This window comes from Monodelphis domestica, chromosome 4, assembly GCF_027887165.1.
Source record: "Monodelphis domestica isolate mMonDom1 chromosome 4, mMonDom1.pri, whole genome shotgun sequence".
Taxonomy (NCBI): domain Eukaryota; kingdom Metazoa; phylum Chordata; class Mammalia; order Didelphimorphia; family Didelphidae; genus Monodelphis; species Monodelphis domestica.
The window spans coordinates 171,335,655-171,351,251 of NC_077230.1; the positions used below are offsets into that span (position 1 = coordinate 171,335,655).

Here is a 15,597-nt window from a genome sequence, read left to right on the forward strand (position 1 = left end):
AGAAACAAATGAGATAATATGCTAAATCAAGTGCCTGACACATAGTAAATGCTATATAAATACTTATTCCCTTTTCCCTCCCCCATATTATAAATTACAGAGAAGGTGCTGACATAATATTGGTAAAGGAATTTTACTCTCCTAGGAACTACTTATACCACTGAATTCATGGGTTTATTTCCTGTCCTATTACCTATACCCCATTATCTTTTCTTCCTCACTCTAAATATTCCTAATTTCTTGAGCCCTCCTAAAATGACCTAGTTTCTAGTCTCTTTCTAATTCTAATCTGAATCAGCTACAAATTGTCAGTGTACCTCTTGAAGTGAGACTCTATGATTCTAACAAAATAATTCAGAAATGGTCTAAATAGTACAATGTATATTTTTTATTTATTTTTTAATTTTTAAGTAGGAATTTAGTTTATTAAAGATAATGCTGAAATAACTATGAAGAATAGTATATATCCTTAATTCTGCATCTAAGAGGAAGTGACAGGTTTGGGAGATGTGGGGCTGGTACAGAGCTCTTAATGTCTATTCTAAAGTTATATCATCACTCAGGCCTTGCAGGACCAGGCATCAGAGCCCCTGTCTAAGAGGGTGGATGTGCTCAGGACACAGAGGCTGCTGTGGAAATAGTGGGCAAGAGGAACATAAGCAAAGCTGAAGACTAAGCCAAAGGTATGAAGAGGACAATTTGGGGAGATGTACTAGAAACTCGATTAGGTTTGGCACTGGGGTATGTGTGTATGGGGTGGGAGGGCAGAATGTGATTGACTAAAAGAAAGGACCCCTCTCTCTGGGGCCCAACTATTCCCTCCCCACCCCCCACCCCTGCCCCATCTGTTACATTCAATCTCCAAGAGAGCTGGAGGGATGTGGACAGGGGGTGAGAAAGGTATGTGTGTATGCTGAAAGAGTGGGCACCAGGTGGGGCTCCCACTCTCTCTCTCCTCTCATTCAAGGGACCATGAGTGCAGAGATGGCCTACCCAGGTGGCCAGCAAGGATGGAAGACAGGAGAAAGAGGCAGCTGGTAAGGTCACTGGATGCCGTTGGGGAATGCAGCCTTCAAGCTCCAAGGTTTCAGGCCAGCCCTCATACTTGTTGGTGTTCTTGCTGTTCTTCACATGCTACTCAAAGGGGGCTCTTGTCCTGACCTCCTTTGGCCCCAACAAACACCCAGCTGTCCTGAAAGGCCAGTTCCTTAGTTTTTGTGTTGCAAATCCCTGAAAAAGTTCCTGGTCTCGTCATCTTGGTGGTTGGGTCATCATAGGAAGCCACAAATACCAACATCCCCTCATGGAGTGGCCAGATGAACTCCAGCAAATTATTAACATCTCCAGTCCACAGGTCAAAGGATCTCGCCTCAAGGAGTTCCCCATTCACTCCATCCACCAGAGCAGTGTTCAGCCCACCGCCAACATTGTTCTTAATGCTGTTCATCAGCATCTGTTCTTGGATCCAATGACGTCGGCAGCACCACTGACCACTTGGAAGGCCAAGTGCTGTTCAGAACATGACTGGGACAGGACTCATTGGTACTTCCTGGCCTGGGGATCTGTTGTCACTACATTCTCCGGACTACTGAAGAGTTGTTGGATCCAAAAGAAGCTGCTACCATGGGACCCAGGAAAATGCTGCCCAAGATCCAGTTGAGTCTAGCAGTCAAGATCAGCATCACAGTGTGCAGGAGGCCTGCCACCTTCATGGTTCTATAGGCTTGGGTTTGTGCATGCATGCACATATACTGTGAGGGGTGTGTGTGTGTGCCCAACCAGGAGGACAGAGTGGTGATTCTGAAACCTGTGGGAGTAGGAAAGGGTGCCCAGGAGGCCCTGGCACTGGCCATGGACCTGACTCAACAGGTATAGGGTGGTTGGGTTTAGGATGCTGGCTCACCCAGTATATGGCTTAAAAAATGTCATGCTACCATTATTTTTGCATCCTGCCATTAATTTGGCCTATAAACTATAGCATTCATTTTAAAGGGAGTTGTTTACATTGTGATTTCTCCCACTTTCCTCCTATGCTTTGTAATCTGTCCATTCTAATCTCAAAATATGAATTTATTCACTTCCTTCCCAAACCTAATTATTCTACATACACTTTTAGTTCCATCCCTCACATTTTCCCAATGACCTTGGTATATAGTTCATCCTTTCTTTCAAGGCTATCTTTGCCTTCATTTTATTAGCTTCCTTTTGGGGGACCATTAGGATATTCAGTTGTCCCTCATCCTAAAGCATTTTCCCTTGATCCTACTGTCCATTAAGGGTATTGTCCTAGCTCTCTTCTACTTCACTATCAAAGAGCTCTCTACTTTTATTCTTCTAGGTCCTCCAAGACTATATGACACATTGTAATCTAGTTCTGTCACCACTACTATACTGAAACAATCTCTGAGATTAATAATGATTTCCTTATGCTTAGATCCAATGTCTCCTTTTAATTTTCATTCTCTATTATCTCTTTGCAGTATTGATACTATTTATATACTCACATTTGCAAATTTCTTCTTAATTTCCTTAGCATTTTACCTCTTTGGTTCTTCTTTTACCTCCAATTACCACTTTATCTCCTTTGCTGGACCTCATCCAAACATAAGGCAATGAGAGCCTATTAGAATGGGTGGTCGAAGTGTCAGAAGAAAAAAAGGGGACATATTTGACAGATGTTGCAAAGGTGAAATCAGCATGTATTGGCAGTGACTTGGATATGGGGAGTGAGAGATAGTGAAGAATCCATGAAAACTCCTACACTGAGAGTCTGGGGGTCTGGGAGCAGAGTGTTACCATCTATAGTAGCAGGAAAGGTAGGGGGGTCTAGAGTTTAGGAGGGAAATTAATAAATTTTGCTATGAACACCCTGAGTTTAAGATGTCTTCCGAAAAACCATTTTGAGATGTCTGAAAGGCAAGAGGGGATGTGAGATTAGAAATCATCAAAGAGACTGAGGCAGAAAAGAGAGATATGAGAGTCATCAGCATAGAAGTAATAATGTAATACACGGTAGCTAATGAGATAATCAATTGTAGAAGTAGAGAAAGAGAAGAGAAGGGGTCCCAGAACAGAACTCTAAAATAAGATTAGAGGGCACAATTTGGAGGATCCAGTGAAACAGACAAAGAAGACGTGATCTGGAAACCAACAAAGAGTGATGTCCTCAAAACCAAGAGAAAGGAAGATAATAAGGAGAAGAGAGTAATCAACAGTATCAAAGACTACAGGGAAGTGAAGGAGAATTAAAATTAAGAAAAATGTTATTGGATTTGGCAACTAACAAATCATTAGAGTTGGACTCAATGAATATTTGGAAAAAAAACTGAACGAGATTATAATATACCTTTTTATTAGCTGTACAGGGCACCTTTATAAAAATTGATCATAGAATAAGACATAAAAGCCTCACAGCCAAATGCAGAATAGCAAAAATATTAAATCTGTCCTTTTCAGACCACAATGCCATAAAAATTATACTGAACAAAAGGATGGAGTCAAAAAGACTAAAATTAATTAGAAAATAAATAATCTTGCCATAAAGAATAACTGGTTCACAGAGATTATTAGTATTTTGGAGAGAGTAGTTTTGGTGGAATCATGAGGTCAAAAACTAGTAATAAGAGAGTAAAAGGAGAGAAAGTAGAGGCACCTATTGAAGTTAGCTACAAAGGGCAGAAGAAGTATAGGATGGTAGCAAAGGTAGAAGGATCAAGTGAGGATTTTTTTTTTTCATAATAGGGGAGATGGGGCATCTGAGTGGCTTAGTGGATTGAGAGCCAGACCTAGAGTTGGAAGGTCCTGGGTTCAAATCTGGCCTCAGTCTCATTCTAGCTATGTGACCCTGGGTAAGTCACTTAACCCCACTGCTTAGCCCTTACTGGTCTTCTGACTTGGAACCAATACATATTACTGATTCTAAGGTGGAAGTTAAGGGTTAAAAAAAAAAGAATACAGGAGAAATGAGCATGTTTGTAGGCAATAGGACATGAGCCAGTAGTCAGGGAGAGAATGAAATAAGTGAAAAAGTGGGGATGACAGTGGGGACAATCTCTTGGAGGAGATGGGGGAATGGGATCACTTGAATAAGTTGAAGAGTTAACCTTGAGAAAGATTAAGGTCCCTTCATCATGTGAGACAGGAGTGAAGGAGGAGAAAGTGGCATCAGCTCCTATGGAATTAATGATCACTTCTATGCTAATGATTCTCAGATCTATCTTTTCTGCCTCAATCTCTCTGAGTGATAGAAGATAAAGAAGAGGGGAGAAGAGAGAATTCATAGTAAGTGACCTCAATTTCTTCTATAAAAGATCAGGCAAAGTTCTCTGCTAAGAATAGGGTGAAGAGATGTCAAGAGCAAAAAGAAAAACATCTGGAAAATTCACTGTGGAGGTCAACAGAATGAATTGATAAGGGAAGTATATAACAGTGTTGCCTACCAGCAGTGGGGGTCCAGTTGAGATTACATAATATAAATTTGTATTAGGCCTAGTTAGAAAGGTTGCTTAATTTTCTCCATCTTCATTCAGTAACATATGAGTTGACATGAAGATGACAAATAGTGGCAATGATGTAAGCCTGAGGTTGGTTTGGTGTAATTGATGATATAAGGGGAATAGGAATTCAAAGGACAAGGTAGAGTTGAATTGATCAACCAAGGAGTCAAGATGGGGAGAAGGGGAGGGAGATAGCTTGAGAGAGACTGAAGGATCAAGTGATTGCAGATCACATTTGCAAATGAAGAGCTTATAATAGGGAAGGGAGAAGGAAAGCTGAAAAGCGAATACGTTATGGTCAGATAAGGGGATTTCAGAATTCCTAAATATGTGAGGGATGGATATATTTGAGGGTATTGGTGAGATCAATAATTTAACTGACTTTGTGTGTGGCTAAAGTGGTGTGAAGGATTAGATTATGGGAGGCAAGTAGTTTGAGGAACTGAATGATTAGGGTATTTGAAGGAGAATCAATATACATGTTGAAGTCTTCTAGTATGGAGGCAGGAGTTAGAGAGGAGATAAGCCAAGTATTGAGTTTATTGAGGAAGGAAGGGAAGTAACTTGGGGGTCTGTAGACAACAGCTACTAGGAATTTGATTGGGTGGTAGATATTAATAGCATGAGTTTCAAAGGAAGAAAGTTCTTTGAGTGATGGAGGAAGGTGGAGAACCTTGAAATGGCAGTGGAAAAAAAAAAGAATATTTCAATTCCCCTACCTAGACCAGTGACCCAAGGAGAATGAGTGAAGATGCAGCCAGTATTGGAAAGATCATTCAGAAAGGCTGTATCTTCAGGGGGAGATTTAAGAAGAAATATAGTTTATTGTATATGGAACAAGAATTCCAGAGTGTATAGTGGAAGGACTAGGTGGGAGGGTTGAGAGATTTGAGAATGAGGAATCAGGTGGTAGGGGGATAAAATGGGGTTTGTATGATAAGCTATAGTTCAGAGTCACTGTGATAGAAAAAGTGTGACCAGGTGTGAGATAGTTCATCACTGAGTGGAGGGTACCACTCATCTACTTACAAAGGACAGATACAGAGGGAATTGAGAAGACCCAAGCTAAAAGGGATTATTGTTCTCGGAAATGTTGGTTTTTCCCATCCTAGTTGGGAGACTGGAATGGTAGAAATATCAAGCAGAAGATACATTATTATGGTTTAAGTGTAAACAATTGCTTTGGAGTGGACATAAGACGTTCAGCTTGGGTCTTAGTAGCCTTTTCTCAAGGGACAAATTAAACCAGTTGGAGATGCAAGCATAAGAAGCTAGTGATTTGAGGTCTTTTCACCTGAGGAGGCTGGTTATGATGTGACAGACAGAAGTGGTAAACTTGAGAAGTTATTAAGATGAAGTTGAGCCAATCTACATTATGATGAGATTTCAGGTGAGACACTCTATACTTGAGGAGGTATAATGCTCAGTGGAAGGAAAACTAAAAAGAACCGCTGATGGAAAATTAAGAATCACTTTTTAAATTCTGAGCCCTCTGAAAAGGGAGGCTTTTAGAGGAATCTCTGTAGCTCTGAAAACAGTCAGCTGAAGGAAATGCCTTGAGTTCTTTGAATGGAAAAAGGAATAATCCAAGATTAAACACAGGATGTAGGGCAATAGAAAAATCATTTGAAGTCAGAAAGTTCTTCAAATACTGTCTCACAGGCCTTTCACAAATCACTTAACTTCTTTCAGCCTCAGTTTCCTCATATGTAATATGAGAAGCATTGTTTTTGATGACCTCTAAAATCCTTTTGAGTTCTAAAGAAATGATTTCATGAAACTGGAAAAAGTCTGATAAGGCAAAGTAGAATCAAAATGAGTATAAAGAGATTGGTGCGTTAAAGAAAATAAGAAAAGAACAGTAAAGGATCCTCTAAAGAAGAAGTATTTCATCCTACATATGACTAACTAAAATAAAATATGTTTATCAGTAAAAAAAGAAAAAGAATATTGCTCTGGTTGCTGATTTCCTGCTAAGGGGTACAGAGATAGGTATTTGTGGAAGCTTGCACTGTAGTTATGTAGTCATCTTTCTAACTGTGAGTGAAAGACATCCTAGACAATTTGCTGACAAACTAGCCCATTAGTAACCTTTTCTACCAATTCATAGAGGAGTAAATTATGTTCTGGAAGATACCTGAACAGTACCTCTATTAACTTTGAAATCATGGGTAGAAATGGAAGGATTTGATATCATGGTGCTAATTTAATTTCCTCTTCTAATTGAAATGTTACATTTTGGAAGAAAAAAATTAAATGAGAAGTGAAAAATCTGATCACATAGAAATCATCAGAACATATACTTTGATTTTCTGGATAGTGTTTTAGGAAGTGTTTCTTGCTAAGGATAGTGTACATCTCACATGCATGACAAAGAACGTATTTCACTGGAGACTTCTTGATCTGATTAAAAAAGATTTAAGCTAAAAATAGGAGAGGAAGAAGAAAAATGCCCCGATGAAATGGTTGAACCAGATAATGTGGAGATTAATGATTATGACAGAAAGAAGAGTAACAATATGCATAGCACACTGTAATTCACAGTGGAAATTGCTTAAAAGTTGTTCCACAATAAAGCATATATCTCAGATGTCTATATACCAATACATTGAGGAACAAATGTAGCTGAACAATGGAATAGACAAGCAGAAGCTATGGGCAGGGTATAGGAGGACTGCTTCAACATCTCGTTTAGGCTGCTTGTTAACACTAGACAAAAGGAAAGAGAACCAGAATCTTTGGGATAAGTAAGGCTGGGTTTTCTTGCTGACAGTGTACTAAAGCTGAGCCAATTAAAAACTTGGACACAAAGAACAATAAAAGGTTTTGGTGATGGGATACAATGTTTGATCCAAATAAATTATTTAAGACATACTTTTATTTATTTGTTTGTTCATTAATTCATTCATAAGTCAATGATAGCTGCTTCCTTTACAATGCCTTAAATGTTCCTCCTATATTCTTGGAGACACGTATGAGAGATCAGAGGACCATGGAAATTTGAGGGTCTTTCATGAAGAAGAAACATAAGCCAAAAGAAGAGTTTCAGGAAATATTTGATGAGAGAGTTCTTGCTTGGCACTTTCCCATACAAGAAATCATGGCAGCTCCACTAGCACTTATCATGTAAGCCTGCCATCTTTTCCCATACATATTACCAGAGTAGCAGAAACGGACACACTATTTTTCATGGGTTATAGTGAATGTAACATAGCCTTATGGAGAGAATGTTGATGTTAAGAATAAGGAATTTTTTAGTGTGAATCTGAGTGTGAGTTTTGCCTCAGATCTGTACTTCCTGTGTGAACATGGTTAAGTCCTTTAATTTCTCTGAGTCTCAGTTTCCCCATATGTAAAATAAGAATGATAGCACCTACTTCAGAAGGTTGGCATCAGGATCAAATGAGATAAGATTTAAAGTGCTTTGAAAATTAAAATTTTTTTTTTCTAGATTACATGTATACAATCTTTAATATTTGTTTTCTGACATTTTGAAGTCCATATTCTCTACTTCCCTCCCACTTCCCTCTCCTCAAGAAAGCAGGTAATATGATATAATTTATAGATATATTATCATATAATACACATTTCCATGTTCATCCAGTTGTGAAACAAGACACACATTGCTTACATGAAAAAATTTCAGAGGAAAAAAAGTGAAGAAATGTTATGTTTCAATCTGCATTCAGACTCCATCTGTTCCATCTTTGTCTGTGGATATCCTTTTTTGTCATCAGTCCCTTGGAGTTGTCCTGAATCCTTGCTTTGAAAATAGTGTTGTCCTTCACAGTTGATCATTATGCATCATTGTTATTCTGTACAATGTTCTCCTGTTTCTGCTCACTTCATTTTACTTCACTTCATATAAGTCTTCCCAGTATTTTTTTCCATGATCATCCTGTTTGTCACTTCTTTTGGCTCAAAAGTGTTCCATTATAAGCATATAGACCAATTTGTTCAGCCATTCCCTAAAGATGGACATCCCGTCAGATTCTAGTTCTTTGCCATCACAAAAAGAGTTGCTATAAATATTTTTGTACAAGTAGGTTAGTTCCTCCTATATTTCAACTCTTTGGGATACAGACCTGGTAGTGGTATTGCAGGGTCAAAGGATATACACAGTTTTATGAATTTTTGGACATGGTTCCAGATTTCTTTCCAGAATGAATATATATATATATATATATATATATATATATATATATATATATCCATAACACCATCAACAGCGAAATTGGTGTCTCAATTTTTCCACATCTCTTCCAGAATTTATCGCTTTCCTTTTTTGTCACATTAGCCAGTCTAAAGAATGTGAAGTGATCCCTCGGCATTGTTTAATCTGCCTTTATTCAATTAATAGTGATTTGGAACATTTTTTCATATGACTAAAGATACTTTTAATTTCTTCAGCTGAGAATTTACTGTTCATATCCTTTGACCATTTGTTAACTGGGGAATGCTTTCCATTCTTGTTAATTTGACTAGGTTCTCTAGATATTTGTGAAATGAAGGCTTTCTCAGGGACACTTACCAAAATATTTTTTTTTTCCAATTTGTTGTTTGCTTTAGATCTAGGTTGCATTGGTTTTGTTGGTTTTGAAAGCCTTAAAATTCTCTACAAATTTTATCTCTATAAAAGGGATGACTTGAACTAAACCAAAAATATATCTCTGAAATATAAAATTGAACTTTTCAATTCAACATAAAATTCAAGAAGCATGAAAAGATATCTAGGGAAGAGAACTCAAAGGACATTTAGTAGTTAAATTGTTTACATATTAACATGGAAGATGATTCTTTTAATTCTTAAAATGGTATTAGGGCAGTTAGCAGTATTATTCATTGACAAGAGGACAAGGATGTGACTTGAATATAATGGGACAATACAAGCAAATAAAATTAAGGCATGAAAAAGAGGAATTTGTTGAGAGGAGGGAGAAGGAAAAATAGAATGGGATAAATTACTGCATATAAAAGAGGCATAAAAAGTTCTTATACTGGGGAGGAGTACAATACAGTTTGGGGAGGTTGTGAGGGAAGCTTGTGAACCTAATTCTCATTGGACTTATCTCAATGAGTGAAGAACATACACAATCAATTTTTGTATCTAATAAGGAAAGAAGGAAGTCAAAGGGATAAGGGAATAGATGGGAATACTGAAATAAAAGAGGGCAAATTGGGAGAGCTGGTGGACATAAATGAAAGAAGGGGAAATAGGATGGAGAATAATACACAGTAATCATAATAGAGCAAAGCATTTTTTTTCAATTTTCTCTCAAGTACATAAAGAAATGAGCAAAAAATAAATAAGAATACAAGTCATTCCCCAATTGAAAAATGGTCAAAGTACATGAGCAGGCAATTTTCAGACAAAGATATTAGAGCTATCTATAGTCATGAAAAAAGTGATTTAAATCAATATTAGAGAAATGTAAATTAAAACCACTCTATTGGCTATTATGCCAAAAAGGAAAATGACAAAACTTGGAGAGGATGTGGGAAAACTGAGACACATGCTTTGTCAGAGGATTTGTAAATTCATTCATGATTCTGGAGAGCAATTTGGATCTATGCCCAGCAGCTATAAAATAATACATACCTTTTTGACTCAGCAATACCATTTCTAAGCTTGTATCCCAAAGAGATTTAAAAACAAAAAAGGGGAAAAACCTATATGTAAAAACAATATTTAAAGCAATTCTTTTTGTCAGGGCAAAGAATTGGAAAGTCAAGCAATCCCCATTAACTAGGGAATATACATTATAGTACATGATTGTAATGGAATAATAATATAAGAAAAGACAAAAAGAAGGAACTTGGAAAAACCTGGAAAGACTTACATGAGTTGAAACAAAATAAAAATAACAACTAGAACAGTGTAGACAATGTCAGGAATACTATACGATGAACAACTAGGATAACTTAGCTATTCTCAGCACTATTCTCAGCAATACAATGATTGAAAACAATCCCCAAAAACTCATGATAAAAATTGCCATCTGCTACCAGAGAAAGAATTGATGAAATTTGAATGAATCCAAACAAAAGCAAACATTTTTCACTTTCTTAATTTTTTGTTCCTTTTTTCTGAAGGATTCATATGGAAAAATATTTTACAAGATTACACATGTAAACTCTATATGAGGTTGATTTCCATCTTAATGGTGGAGTTAAGGGTGAGAAGGAAGGGAGGAAGACAATGTGAGATTCAATATTTGAAAAATATTAGAAATGTTTTACATGTTATTTGGTAAAATAAAATAAAAATAAAGAATTGAAAATAAATGATAAAGGGACATTTTTGCATCCATTTGTTCCACAGAAGAACTACTATTGTTTTCAAATTAAATTCCTGATAATATGTGTTTAATCACCAAGAGAAATATGACAGAAGAGATTATAGCTCATGTACATACATATATATATATACACATAAAATAGACTTACATGACTACTAGCAGAAAACAATTTGAGGACAATGTTAGTCTTTTCTATCAAGATTTTTTAGTATTTGCAAAATATTTCACAATTATATTGTTACACAGCAGAAAAGAAATTCATTTACATAGATTATATCGGATAAAAAGTACTTGACTAATAAAAAAGCATTGACTAATAATTGCTATATACCACATTTCCATCTTAAAGCCTAATTTATAACACTTGATATGATAAAAATCATCCAATATTAATTTAGTTTATCAGCATTGTGAATAGAAAACTGTCATAAAAGGGTAAAATGATTTTTAAGAAAAAATGAAGATTCATTCGTATAAATCTCATCAAATAGAGATTTTATCCACTAGGGTTCTCACTATTAGAAATGATGCTGCTTTGTGTCTGTTTCTTCATTAACCAATTAAATCAATCACCATATTTATTTATATTTCCTTTTATTATTTATGTAGTTATATCTTATCTAATACTTTGCACATTTTTCCACCCTTCTTTATCCAGAGTTGTTCTATCACAGAAATAATTTTATGAAGGGAGAATGCTGAAGTACTACTATCTAATTTGTATCTCTCAGTTTTATAAACATTAATGCTTTGTTGCATTAAAAAAGCAAAACAGAAACCTTCCTTACAACCTTAATGTTATGTTCAATGTGAATCTTTAAGAGGGGGTTGACTATGGTTGTCTAGGAGTGCTAGGGAGGACATTAAAAACATAATAAATCTTGTTTCCATATGAAATATTGATATAATTTCTTAATATTTATTTTCTAATATTTTGTAATCCATGTTCTGTCTCTCTCTCCCATCCCTCTATCCTCCTTAAGGAGGCAGGTAATATGATGTAGATTATATATATATATAATCATATACTACATGTTTTCATTTTTAATGTGAAATGAAACATATTGCTTACAGTAGAGAAAAATTAATAGAAGAAATAAAATAAAGGATAGCATGTTTCAGTTTGCATTCATACTTCCTTCTTCCTTCAATGGAAGTGAATAACTATTTTTTTTTGTCACTAGTCCCTTGAAGATGTCCTGGATACTTGATTTGTTGATAATAGTTGTCACACAGTTGTTGTTATATACAAAGTTGTCTTTCTTTTGTTCACTTTGCTTTGTATCACTTCATATAAGTCTTTCCAGGTCTTATTTTTTATGATTATCTTATTTGTCATTTTTTATGGCATAATAGCATTCCATTATGATCACATTCTATAATTTGTTCAGCCATTCCCCAAACCATGCCAAGCCTTTCAGTTTCCAATCCTGTGCCACCACAAAAAGAGCAACTATCCATATGAGTAGGTTCTTTACCCTATCTTTAATCTCTTTGGAAAACAGACCTACTAGTAGTATTGCTGGGGCAAAGAGTATGTGTAGTTTTATGATCATTTAGGCATGGTTCTAGATTGTTCTCCAGAATGGTGGTATCAGTTCACAGCTCCACTGGCAGTGTTTAGTGTCCTGATTTTTCCACATCCCCTCCAGTATTTATCATTTTCCATTTTTGTCATATTAGCCAGTCTGATGGTTGTGAGGTGGTACCCAGAGCTATTTAATTTGCATTTCTCAGGCAGGACATTTCTTTCCATAGGACCTAATGGATATCATTTTTCTTCTGGGCAAACAACTTTTTGAACACCAGGAAAGGAAATGAGCTAGGGACCCAAAAGAATGCAGGTTTTCTAAAGATGAGCCAGAGACCTCTAAATCCACATGGGTAAATGTCAGATGACAACTAGATTGGGGGGGTTGGTTATCCTGGGCTCTCTGTGACATGTGATTTAAATGGTGAGGTCTATTATTTGGCCTTATACTACTGGTGAATACATGGTGGAAAAAGCAGAGTGGAGCCCTTCCAGGGAAAGAGGAGAAAATTAGGACAACGGCAACAGGAATGAGCCAGGGACCATGACTCAAGAAGAGGGCAATATGCCTTCCTGGGGTTTGGTTCACAGGGTAGAGTTGTGCCACCTGCCCTCCCCCCAACTGCACCATAGCAGAAGGAACTTGATTTTAAGATCACCTGGGGAAAGAATTTAAAAGGTGCTGAAGCATGTAGGAAGTTCTGAAGTATCTTGCTTGTGGCTGGTGAGGGTTTGGGGTTAAGGGGAAGTCACTCATGATAAGACCTTTAAGTCTAGTCCTTGGCTAGACCATAGAAAGAGAAAAAAGTGTCAGAGCCATGAGTTTATCCCTCTTGGCAGATATCAGAAAGTACAAAGAATAGATGGACTCATCAAAGTAGCTCTTAACAACTCTCAGCCCTGTGAGAGAAGGGAAGGAAAGAAAGTTTACTGATAAGATTCTGCTACTACTGGACAGGGAAGCTTTGAGACAGGCCATACAGACTTATTTATATGAAACTACTGGCCCTAGAGAAGAAAACTGAATAGTAAAAGCTCACTGTAGCTGTCAAGCGGAGACCTTTGCAGCAGAGAGCTTATTCTCTGCCTCATGAGGAGGCTTCAGCCCTACCCTGTAAACCCCAGGAGACTGAGACTTCAAGTGAAAGGGGGTTGTGTCGCTTACTGTTATCACCTTAAGGAATGAGTATAAGGCATCTGACCTATGGTGTGGGCAAAGATGAGTTATAAGCCAGGTACTCCAGAGGACTACTCACCCTTCTCTTCTACTCTGAACTTGCCTTGCCTTGTAAGCAGCACATGAAAATAAGCAATACCAGAACCATTGAGTTGGCAGTACGGCATGATCATTATGTGGTCAATCTGATTATCTTGGGAAAAGTGAGAAGGAAAGAGCCAAATAAGGTTTGCCCATGGGGTGGTATGTATCTCGAGAGATGATTTTCTTGAGTAACTTTCTGTTGTGTCAGAATCTTGTGTTTGTTGAATTAAATTCTGCTTAGCCCTAGGAAACACAACTAGAATCAATGGTGGGGAGCTAGAGTATTATAAAGAGGCAAATTTAGGCTTTATAAAAGGGAAAAAAAGAATATCCTAAGAACTTAAGCAACCCAAAAGCAAAATGGAATGCCTTGGAAGAAAATGATTTCCCTCTGACTAGAGGTCATCCCACAGAGTGGTACGACCAAGTTTGGGATGCATTGTAGAGAAGATCCTTTCTCAGGTATATACATTAGGGCAGATGGTCTCTCTAGTCTCCTCCTTCTTTATCTTTGACTTTGTAACCCAACTATCTCCTTTTCTGGTCATACATTGCCTTGATATCTATTATGTCATTTCCCACATAGAATACAGTTTTATTATATGATACAGTTTAATTATGCCATCATGAGACCTACCATTATCTTTCCTTTACATAATAATCGAAAGGATTTTGATATCACTGTGTTCTATGAATTCTAGAACATCAGTAGAAGAATATTGGTATTAAAATGGTATTTGAAGTAGTAAGCAATTTGAAATAATTTAAAGAGAAGCACAATTTTTCAAAGGAGACCCAGCCTGATTTCCTAGTCCTACTGGATTTCAAGTGTAGCTTATTGTCCATCTACAGTGCCCATTCAAGATCAATGTTGGTTTTAGTCATTTTCAGTCATGTTTGACTCTTCATGACTCCATTTGAGATTTTCTTGACAAGGATATTAGTGTGGTTTGGATATAAGTGAGGTTTGCTATTTCTTTTTCCAGCTCATTTTCAGATGAGGGAATTGAATCAAACAGGTTTAAGGACTTACCTTGGATCGTACAGCTAGTAAGGCTCTGAGGTCAGATTTGAACTCAGGAAAAGAGCCTTTCTGACTCAAGGACTGGCAGTCTATCCACTGTGCCACTTAGCTGCCTCCACCAGATTTGTGTACTGATGGACTGCCTCCATTTCTGCCTTTCCGACTACATGACATAACTTGGAGAGTACGCATTTTTCATTCACTTTTCCCCCCTTTGTGGGCAATTAAACTAATCTCTTTTGAATGACTATGGATTTCACTGATGTCACTTCACTGACAAGGATTTCACTGAGTGTTCCAGGGCTCATTTCAATTAGTACAATGTCATCAGCAAATAGGATCATTTCAGGGAACTTGCCTTTGATAGGAGATCCCATTTATACTGTGTAGGACAAGGGATCATTGAATCTTATAGTTGGAATGGATCTCAGAGACCATATAATCTAGTACAGACCTGAGTTTGAATATGCAACAAGTAGTTAACTTTTTCCTGAACACTACCAGTGAGGAAAAGACCACCAACACCTGAGGAAATTTGTTCCATTTTTGAAAGACAGATTGTTGATTTATTTTTCGTTACACCAAACCTAAATTTGCTTCTTTGAAACTTACATCTATTACTACTAGTTATACCTTCTAGAGTTAAACAGAACAATTTAATGACTCTTTCATATGTCTGTCCTTCAAAGAGATAATTAGATGGTGCAATAGACAGAGTAATGGGCCTCCAGACAGGAAGATACTTGAGTTAAAAGCTGCCCTTGGACATTTATACAGAGTAACCCTGGGCAAGTCACTTAAACTTTGTTTGCTTCAATTTCCTCATCTGCAAAATGGGGATAATAAGAGCACAGCACTCACAAGGATTTTGTAAGGCTCAAATAAAAACAAAATTATAAATCTTCAATCATATTGCCTGATATTTAATGAATGCCATGCACATGTTATTATTTTTGTTATTAATATATTTGAGACAACTATCATGT

At 36.9% G+C, this 15,597-nt stretch overlaps 1 pseudogene; it reads right to left on the reverse strand.

Annotated features, from left to right (window-relative positions):
• Positions 1–559: 559 nt before the first annotated feature.
• LOC130458958 (protein FAM3A-like) lies at positions 560–11,669 on the reverse strand (annotated as a pseudogene).
• Positions 11,670–15,597: the final 3,928 nt, after the last annotated feature.